We start from the raw sequence: 11,577 nt of genomic DNA on the forward strand, positions 1-11,577 counted from the left end.
TTAATATTATAATATTATAATATAATATAATATTATCATTAATACATTAAAGGTATATTAAACCTAAAGCTGTTGTTTATATAAAGGTTTATTTGTCCACTTGACAGTAAAATGAAATGATACATTTTAATAAAATTAAGGCTGAAGTTCATGTAAAGGTACAAAAGTCCTCCTGATAGTATAAGGAAAATGTATGAAACTGCAAATCTATTAAAATAAAATATAACTGTGAACAATCTAATAAAGTATAAACAATATATACAATATATGTAGAGAAATACATATTTGAGAATGTACTGACTGGTTTGCAAATATTAAGGATGATTCGAGAAATGCTAGAAAAACTGTAAATGTTATGCATACCATTACATGTTGAGTACAACAGGGGGCGCCGTTACTTAAGTAATCCTGTGTTGCACTGTGCTTCCACATTAGTTTTCCCCTTAGTCCTGTCTGGCTTCCCATTTGAGAAATAAAAGTGTCTCCAAATAATGCTCCCACCACCATGTTTCACTATTCTTAGACTGATAATCAGTTTTAGTTTTTTATCACATGTGACAAACTTAAATTGTGTTTTTATAGAGGCTTTTGAGTTGTTTAATTCAAGTGGCTCGAGTTGCTTGAGGGTTTTGGTGCAACATCCAAAACAGCACATGCATAGTGTGTATTTATTTCTGGGTCAGGGGTCAGAGCAGAAATGTAGGAGTTAAAACACTTGCCGCAGGATAGCAAAAGGAAGTGTGTGTGTGTGTGTGTGTGTGTGTGTGTGTGTGTGTGTGTGTGTGTGTGTGTGTGTGTGTGTGTGTGTGTGTGTGTGTGTGTGTTGTGATACCATATGACGTGTTACTTGTTTGATCATGGCAGTGCAGTTTGTGGGAGTGAATGTAACAAAACAGAAAGGTGGAAGCTTAAGCCCCAGGGCAGCCCCATGCCACTGCTGGGCCCTTGAGCAAGGCCCTTAACCCTCTTTACTCCAGGGATACTATATCCTGGCTAACCCTGTGCGTTGACCCAAACTTTCTAAAAAACTAGGACATGTGAAGAAAGAATGACATTTTGTTGTAGTGTAAATGTGACACAAAATGTGTTTCTTTCTAAGATATTAAAATGAGCAAAAATGCTGTTCTTCTTAGAATGGAGACTGAGTTGGTCTCCTGATTTCCTGATTTCTTTTCCTATGCATACTTTGGATTGTGATCTTGTTGCATCTCTTTTTTTAGTTAGGTTATTGTACATTTTAGATGCTCTATTCATTAGAAATTGTCTCCCTGTGACTGCTCTCTGAGGATGTGTATTGGAAAGCTGTTTGATTATGACAGCTATGGCTGCGGGGGGAACAAGCTGCTCCGATGTTGCAATGAAGTTATTCCTGATATTTTTAGACACTTGCTTCACCATTAGAGATGCAGTAGCTCAGAAATGGGGATCAATCCTGGGTGAGAAGGCGCATTAAAGCAGCACTCTAAAGCCTGTGCTGTCTTTACCTACCTTCTGATAGAGACCTTACTGTGTGTGTGTGTGTGTGTGTGTGTGTGTGTGTGTGTGTGTGTGTGTGTGTGTGTGTGTGTGTGTGTGTGTGTGTGTATGTCTGCTTAATCTCAGTCGCACGTCACAGCTCGGAGCCTGACTCTGAAACACATCTGATTCAATAAAGTGGAACCTGCAGAGGCTCCATGAGCATAAAATGTCCCTGTGCTGCCGTGAATTGTCCCTAAGTGGACATTTAAACCGGCCGTGGCGGTGTTTCGAAGGCCTACTCAGCCCAATTACCGTCCTGCGTCTTTGCAGATGGACCCCATTTTGAGGCGTGTGTTTAACGATCGTATGTGCTTCAGCTGTGAACGCAGGCCAACAATATTTCATTCAATTAAACAATCACATGATATAAACTCCACATGCAGGCAGGGGACACTGTCCAGGTTTGAACTGGTTTAGAGTATAAGTGGAGTATTCAATATTTAATATTAATATATTGTTATTTTGATTACAAATAGTATTTTGAAGAAAAACGTATGTATCAGAATGTCTTACAGATAAGAAGTAAAAAGAAAAAGTTTTTGTAGTAAAATAGCCTTTTCTGCTATTTTACACTACACTACACTACACTACACTACACTACACTACACTACACTACACTGTACTACACCACACTACACTGTACTACACTACACTACACTGTACTACACCACACTACACTACACTGTACTACACTACACTGTACTACACTACACTACACTGTACTACACTACACTACACTACACTACACTACAATACACTACACTGTACTACACCACACTACACTGTACTACACCACACTACACTACACTGTACTACACTACACTACACTGTACTACACCACACTACACTACACTGTACTACACTACACTGTACTACACTACACTACACTGTACTACACTACACTACACTACACTACAATACACTACACTGTACTACACCACACTACACTGTACTACACCACACTACACTACACTGTACTACACTACACTGTACTACACTACACTGTACTACACTACACTACACTACACTGTACTACACTACACTACACTACACTACACTACACTACACTACACTACACTGTACTACACTACACTACACTGTACTACACTACACTACACTACACTACACTGTACTACACTACACTGTACTACACTACAATTTATGTGAGCATAAGCATTTGCATCCCCATTATGTTACTCTGTAAACTACTACTATTAAAGTACTCGTTAGATTAGATTTAGATTTGGTCAATGTGAAGGGTACAAGTACTGGGCCAATGAAATACTGCACTACACTACACTACACTATACTATACTATACTATACTATACTATACTATACTATACTATATTACACCACACTATACCACACTACACTATACTAAACTACACTATACTGTACTACAATATACTATCCTATCCTATACTATACTATACTATACTACACTATACTATACTATACTATACTATACTATACTATACTATACTATACTATAATACACTACACTACACTATAATACACCACACTACACTATAATATACTACACTATACTATACTACATTATACCGTACTACAATATACTATACTATACTACAATATACTATACTATACTATAATACAGTATACTACACTACAATATACTATACTATACTACACTATACTATACTACAATATACTATACTACACTATACTACACTACACTACACTATACTGCAATATACTATACTATACTACATTATACTATACTACAATATACTATACTATACTACACTATACTACACTACACTACACTATACTGCAATATACTATACTATACTACATTATACTATACTACAATATACTATACTATACTACACTATACTACACTACACTACACTATACTGCAATATACTATACTATACTACATTATACTATACTACAATATACTATACTATACTACACTATACTACACTACACTATACTGCAATGTACTATACTATACTACATTATACTATACTACAATATACTATACTATACTACACTATACTACACTACACTATACTGCAATATACTATACTATACTACAATATACTATACTATACTACACTATAATACACTATACTACACTATACTATACTATACTATACTATACTATACTATACTATACTATACTATACTATACTACAATGTACTATACTATACTACACTATAATACACTACACTACAATATACTATACTATACTACACTATACTATACTACAATATACTATAATATACTACACTATAATACACTACACTATACTACACTATACTATACTACAATATACTATACTACACTATGCTACACTAAAATACACTACACCACACTATACTATACTATACTACAATATACTATACTATACTACAATATACTATACTATACTACACTATACTATACTACAATATACTATACTATACTACACTATAATACACTACACTACAATATACTATACTATACTACACTATACTATACTACAATATACTATACTATACTACATTATAATACACTACACTACACTATACTACAATATACTATACTACACTATGCTACACTAAAATACACTACACTACACTATACTATACTACAATATACTATACTATACTTCACTATAATACACTACACTACAATATACTATACTACACTATACTATACTACAATATACTATACTATACTACATTATAATACACTACACTACACTATAATATACTATACTACACTATGCTACACTAAAATACACTACACTACACTATACTATACTACAATATACTATACTATACTAATATACACTACACTACAATATACTATACTATACTATACTACAATATACTATACTATACTACACTATAATACACTACACTACACTATACTACAATATACTATACTATACTATACTACAATATACTATACTATACTACACTATAATACACTACACTACAATATACTATACTATACTACACTATACTATACTACAATATACTATACTATACTACATTATAATACACTACACTACACTATACTACAATATACTATACTACACTATGCTACACTAAAATACACTACACTACACTATACTATACTACAATATACTATACTATACTTCACTATAATACACTACACTACAATATACTATACTATACTACACTATACTATACTACAATATACTATACTATACTACATTATAATACACTACACTACACTATACTACAATATACTATACTACACTATGCTACACTAAAATACACTACACTACACTATACTATACTACAATATACTATACTATACTTCACTATAATACACTACACTACAATATACTATACTATACTACACTATACTATACTACAATATACTATACTATACTTCACTATAATACACTACACTACAATATACTATACTATACTACACTATACCATACTACAATATACTATACTATACTACATTATAATACACTACACTACACTATACTACAATATACTATACTACACTATGCTACACTAAAATACACTACACTACACTATACTACACTATACTATACTACAATATACTATACTACAATATACTATACTACAATATACTATACTACAATATACTATACTATACTATACTATACTATACTATACTATACTATACTATACTATACTATACTATAATATACTATATTATACTATACTTTAGTGTACTTTTCAGATATAACTTAGAGATTGGTTTCATCTGGCTACTGATCATACTGGTTCTAATCCCTGATTACAGATGGGTCAACATATTAGGCTCTTCTTATTCTTTCAATTTTAACATTCATTGCTTCTGAGCTTCAGCTAATTCTTAACCTTGAGTGGTTTTGTTAAAAACTTCTCCCGGCCACAGAAAGGCAAGAATACAGTAATAGGACTAATTACACTCTCACTTGTTACAGTCACACAAACCTCTTTTGTGGCATGCTGTATTCACTTTTTCTACTACACTCTGTTGAGAAAGCCATTTTCTTGACAATTTGTGAAATGGCATTGGTTTCTTTCATAATAACAAAATGCACTACTTTGCACTAACAGACTGCCTGATAGCCCAGAGTGCTTTTCAACAACCTTTGAATAAATCTACACACTTCTTGAAATTAGTGACTCATCGATTAGGGTGGAATTTGTGTTACATTTACAAATGCTGTAGGTAAAAGTAAAAGTAAAAAGATGTTTTAAACAGATTAAGTGCAGGCTCCAGATGAATTTAAACAATTAAACCTGGAAAATTGTTAGCACTTTCACCCTACACTTTACTTTGAAAAATAATCAATGAAAATTACGTGTGTGTGTGTGTGTGTGTGTGTGTGTGTGTGTGTGTGTGTGTGAATTTAACACTACATCCTGAAACATCCACTCGTTCATTGAAGGTTATGATCTACCTATATTTTTTAAGTAGTTGATTCATTCATTTATTCATTCGTTTACATGAACATCATCCAAATATCCTAAAAATCATGGAAAGAAAAAAAAGTTTTTTCATCCTTTTTTTTTCAATAATTACAGTAATATAATCATTTCTAATAATGAAGACACTTGAAGAAGAGCCCATTGGTTTATAATTATAATTAAAATGCCTTTACACATACCTAGAAATAAAAAGAAAATAATGCTAATTAATTCAATAAATTAATAATGAAACGAATAATGCTAAGTAATTGTTTAGAATGCTAATCAACGACTACACCGAGGCAAAACTCGGCCCTGTGATCAGTACTGACATTCCACTGAACAGTCACTTGATTATCAAAAAATATTTTGAACCAAATAAAATAGTTTGTTAAAAATATCAGATATCGCACATTTGCGCTTTTTTCCAGCCTCCCTTCTATATATTTTTTTCCTGAATGGATTTCCAATGCCTTTAAATGATCTAAAGATTCTTGAAATGTGTGTAGAACCTTCACAATGCTGTATGATTTCCAGACAATTCATTTGCAAAGCAGAATTGATTTGTGACCAATGCCTTAACCACTGAGCTACTGCTTTCCGAAGCTGCGATTTGTTTGTGCAGCAAGACTAAATGCAAATGTTTTTTAAATATGAATTATATGTACACTACTATTAGTGAATTCAATAAAATAACATTTTTTATTCCTCTGATGACTCTACCTATACACTCTATATAGATCTTTTGTACAGATTTATATGAAAGTCTCTTTCTTCTTTCTAAACCTGCCTGATTCATCCTGACATCATACCTGAAACCACTCACTGCAGCTGACGATTGCTCCACTTAAACAGCCAAAAGATCCATGAGGTTACTGTGGAAGGTTCAACTCAAGAACCATGAAGATGGATTTGGACTGTAATTCATATAAACAGTCTGCTACATTGGCTTAGGACTACACTTTCCATGAACAGTCTGGCATTCAAATGGCAAATCGGTGAAGTTTATAACCTTAACAATGATGGAACTGTAATGAATGGACATTCGGAGCCACCAGATGAGAATGGGTTCCCTATTGAGCCTGGTTCCTTTTAAGGTTTCTTCATCATACCATTTCAGTGTTTATTTTTTTCCTTGCCACTGTCGCCACTGGGCCCCTTATTAGTTCTAAAAAATATACGGGATACATTTATGATGCTAAAATTGATATAATAATGCAAAACTTTGCTTTGGGTTGATGTCCATTATATGAAATGTCCAATAATATAAAATTTAATTTAACAACATTGATGAATTAAATAATGAAATTATAAAAAGTCTTTCAAAATAATTTAAAATGATGTCATTTAAATGGAATTGCCGGTAATTACTATTGCTAATAACAGTACCATTTTTAAAAAAAAGCAAAGTTTTTCCGTTTTCCAAAAAAAGGAAAATTTTTCCAACACAGTACCTCTTTATTTCAGACTTCTTTCATTTTCGGGCCCTGACATAATCTCTGCCTTAATCTGGAAAATTGCCCATTCTTTTTTCCTTAAAGAGTAACTTGAGTAAGTCGATTAAACCGAAGAAGTGGGGTCAGGTGGAGGACAGAGAGGCCTTGTCAGTGCTTTTATTGCAATTGTAAGTCATCTGAAAAACAGACGAGTTTTCTACATATTACAAACTGCTCCTTTAATGTTTTGTAATGTAAACCCAGTAAGCTAACTTTTTTTTGCTAAAGCTATCGGTAATTAGTGGCCTCCTTGTGACTTGTGACTGGAATCAAAGTGGCTAAATTTGTGATATGATCTTAAGGGCATTCGGTAAAACTCATGAAGCCTCGTGAATGATTGAGTGGACGGTCTGAATGTTCTCGATGCTTCACATAATGCTACTTGACATTCAGTGATTGAAAAGCTCCGAGCAGCTCACCATGATGCGTTCACATGCTGTGTTTCCTTCACGCATCTGATTAAAAACACTGACAAAAATGAACGTGTCCACACGTATCCCCATGATGTTATTAGCAAAAAAATTATTTGGGAGTGTTCTGCGTTAAATTTATTTTTGATGTCCTGCTCTGGTGTTGTATTTAAAATGTGTTGTATTTAAAATGTTTATAATAATAATAGACATGATAGAAATAAATATAATTCATTTTTTTATTCTGACTGAAAATATCTAGTAGGTTGATTTCCATCGTGACAGGGAACTGGTGCATCAGTGTGCGGTCAGAAAGGGTTAAGACCCAAACATTGCTCAAATTGACCCATTGTCCCTTAGGACACAAGGAAAACATATATCAAGAGTGTTGACTCCCCTCCATTCAGAATCGCTGAGTCAATAGTTGTGTCTGAGTAAAGAATGAAGACCTACGTCTTCAGCAAGCCCTTAAACAAGCACTGAACCTGCACTCATTTATAAAAGAACCCTTTAGGTTGTGCTAGCACAAGAACAGAATGTCAAAGATTAGGGGAAGAAGTAAGTTCTCTCTTTTTTTTTTTTTTTTTCATTTATTTTTTATTGATACTGTAATTTCTGATTAAGTCACTTCGAAAAGGATACATATACAGCGCAACCTCGATACTCGTGGGAGTTACGTTCTATGACCCCTCGCGAGGTTTTGACTCTCCTTTCGATGGTTCCTTTTTCAAGGGGAATTGTACATGTACTGTAGTGTAAATGTAACAGAATTGTGAATTACTTGTCATAAATATTTTATTTACTACTTTAAATAAATAATACAGTAATAAAATAGTTTTCCAAACATTTTAATGTCATTTATTAGTACAAACTCTACAAACCTGTTGAAATAAACTTTCGCGCCACTTCTCACGAACTATCAGATTTTTTCGCTAGATACTCTCAGTCCGGTTCCAAATGAAAAGTCACGAATTAGCGAGGTCGCGAGTGTCAAGGTCACGAGTATCGAGGTTCCACTGTATATCGAAAGGATAGCATTTCAATCTTAATAAAGAAATTAGAACATGGCCTTGCTGTCATTGTGTATGCTAGCTAATGACATTTTGGGGTATGCTACAACATTAACATTTCAAGAGCATGCCATGAATGCAACCATTTTAAACAGTGTAAGCTTGTTTCTATAAAAAAAAGTTCTAATGTAACAGTAATTGTACAAAATTCCTCATCTTCATGGGAACTAAAACCATGGCTCCTTTTTCTCTAAACACACACAATGGGACAATAAAGACCTGGGAAAGCTTTACTCTTGGTTCTGCTGCTATTCTGAGCTTCTCTTAGCACAGCTGTCTCCTCCTCCATCAGTCATCCATCCAGTCTCTCTGAAGAGACCTCAGTGTCTGGCTGATTGTAATCGTCTCCATCGATTCACTCCATTTCGTCCAGATGCATTTACTGCTGAGGTGCTCTGGGTTACATTCAGGGATTAGTACTAAAATTAATAATAAAACAGTTGCACAACGGTATTGATATTAAGTACAGTATCAAGAAGTATGGTGCCTTTTTGCCTTTCACTCCATGCTTGCATCTTTACATAACCTTCACATAAAACACAAAAATAGCATTTAAGTGAAAATTGCAATTATTTATTTAAACAATAGGTCAAATCAATTGAATAAAAACATAATGAACAAAATGTATTCAACTAATTAATAAATAAATAATAAATACATATATGTATAAATAAATCATTTTATTTATAAAATATGATATATTTTATTATAATAAATAAAAAGAATTTGCAAATTGTGTGTTTGAATAGTGTGTTAATATACCCTATGTGCATGATTTCAGGACCTCGATTTTAATATATAATAATAATAAAATAATAGGTTGAATAATCAATAATAGGTCCTTTTTTATTCCACAGTCTGCATTTTCTATGCCTGATTTATGAATTTTTTTTACAGTATTAAAGGTAAGTGTGTCTATACTTTTTTCAACAAAAACAATTCTCCATATCTGGCAACCTCCAAGACACTTACTATGCTCTTTCAGTCGCATGTAGCATGTAGGTTGAGTTATGTACCATGTAGCTTCAGCCACAGGGATGTTCAAGGACGTGCTGCGGCGATGAATAACAACCCCTTCTTCATGCTAAGGAGACTGCAACACTGGTTGCCATTGGAAACTTGTAGGAGTGTGTAGGACTCTCTCATGGATACAGGGCCGCGGGTCACGTCTGACGCGTGTACTGTGTATTCTTAGAAACCGACTTTTGCACCGTCCTGCCTAAGAGGATTAAGAGGCTGAGTAGGAATGAGCGATATCATATGGATAGAGAGGGTCGAAAGAGATGTAAGCGCTGAGCGATTGTACCGATAAGGGATTGACACAAAAACACATTCCTGGTGTAAACTCATAGAACGGCAACGGACGACGCTCAAACACAGTGTGTTTTTAGAGAGAAAATGAACAAGTGAGATGGAGAAAAAAGCTCATGGCTCCCTCCCACACATGCACACTAGCACTATGTTAAGCAGATGCATCTCATCATCAGAGAGGCTGATTTCGCCGACGCTGCTGTAATGAATCAGAACACAGTCACAAGACAGGGTTACAAACTGAATCAACTATTTACCCAGGCAACAACTTTAAAACGCCCACGTGCATGCATATGTATGTGTGTGTGTGTGTGTGTGTGTGTGTGTGTGTGTGTGTGTGTGTGTGTGTGAGGGGGGGGATACTCCCAGACATACACAATTACCATCCTAAATCCATGCATTTGTCACGTGCCACTCGTCTCCCAGTGCGGTTGCCTCTTAACGTTTCAAGGTCAGTGACCAGACAGCAGCTTGATCGCACAGCGGAGAGAAAACAGAGCCAGCTTCAAACAGAAATGTCAGGGAAGAGGAAAAAAAGAAAGATGGATAATCGACATGGAAGGGAAGAACGCGAGAGCATCAATAGGCGAACAAACGAATTCTGATCTGAATATGAATGCAAAAGTAATGGAAAAAAAATGCACATGTATTTGCTTCTATAAGCAACGCGAAGCAAAAAAAAGGGATTTTTACAGCATACGCTCATTAAATGTGCGCCGGAGTGAAAGTGTGGGATTGTGTTGAGAGATGTAGCTGGAGCATACGGAATAGGTAGAGGAATGGCTTAGAGACACATGAATGTTATACTACAGTGCAACTGTGAGGCTGAGAAAGCTAACAGACAACATTACCCAGGGTCCAACAATAACATTCCTGTGATGGTTTGAAAAAAATCTGCTGTAATAGTGATTAAATTGCTCCGACAACATACCCTGTTAGACACAAACAAGCATTGTGGAAATATTCTTGATAACATTCCAACCAACTGAAAGGCAACGTTATACAAATAACGTTATTGTGACATTCGGAAAACGTTCAGACATCATTCTCTTAACCTGATATGCTATTTCATTTTGTATACCATAGTAGGCAGAATAGTAGGCACATAAATATCCTGAAATCAGTTGATGTGGCTTGCATAAGAATGAAATTTATATTTAGTTGCAACTGATGCAAACAGAAGTGACATCAGCAGCAGCATGGAGTTTCCCACTGTGTGATCTGTGTCACATGATTTAAAATCTCTCTCTCTCTCTCTCTCTCTCTCTCTCTCTCTCTCTATATATATATATATATATATATTCGGGTCGCGGGGGCAGCAGATTCCCCAGACACTTCTCCCTGTCCAGGGATC

Source organism: Silurus aristotelis, assembly GCF_946808225.1.
Source record: "Silurus aristotelis genome assembly, chromosome: 6".
Lineage (NCBI taxonomy): Eukaryota > Metazoa > Chordata > Actinopteri > Siluriformes > Siluridae > Silurus > Silurus aristotelis.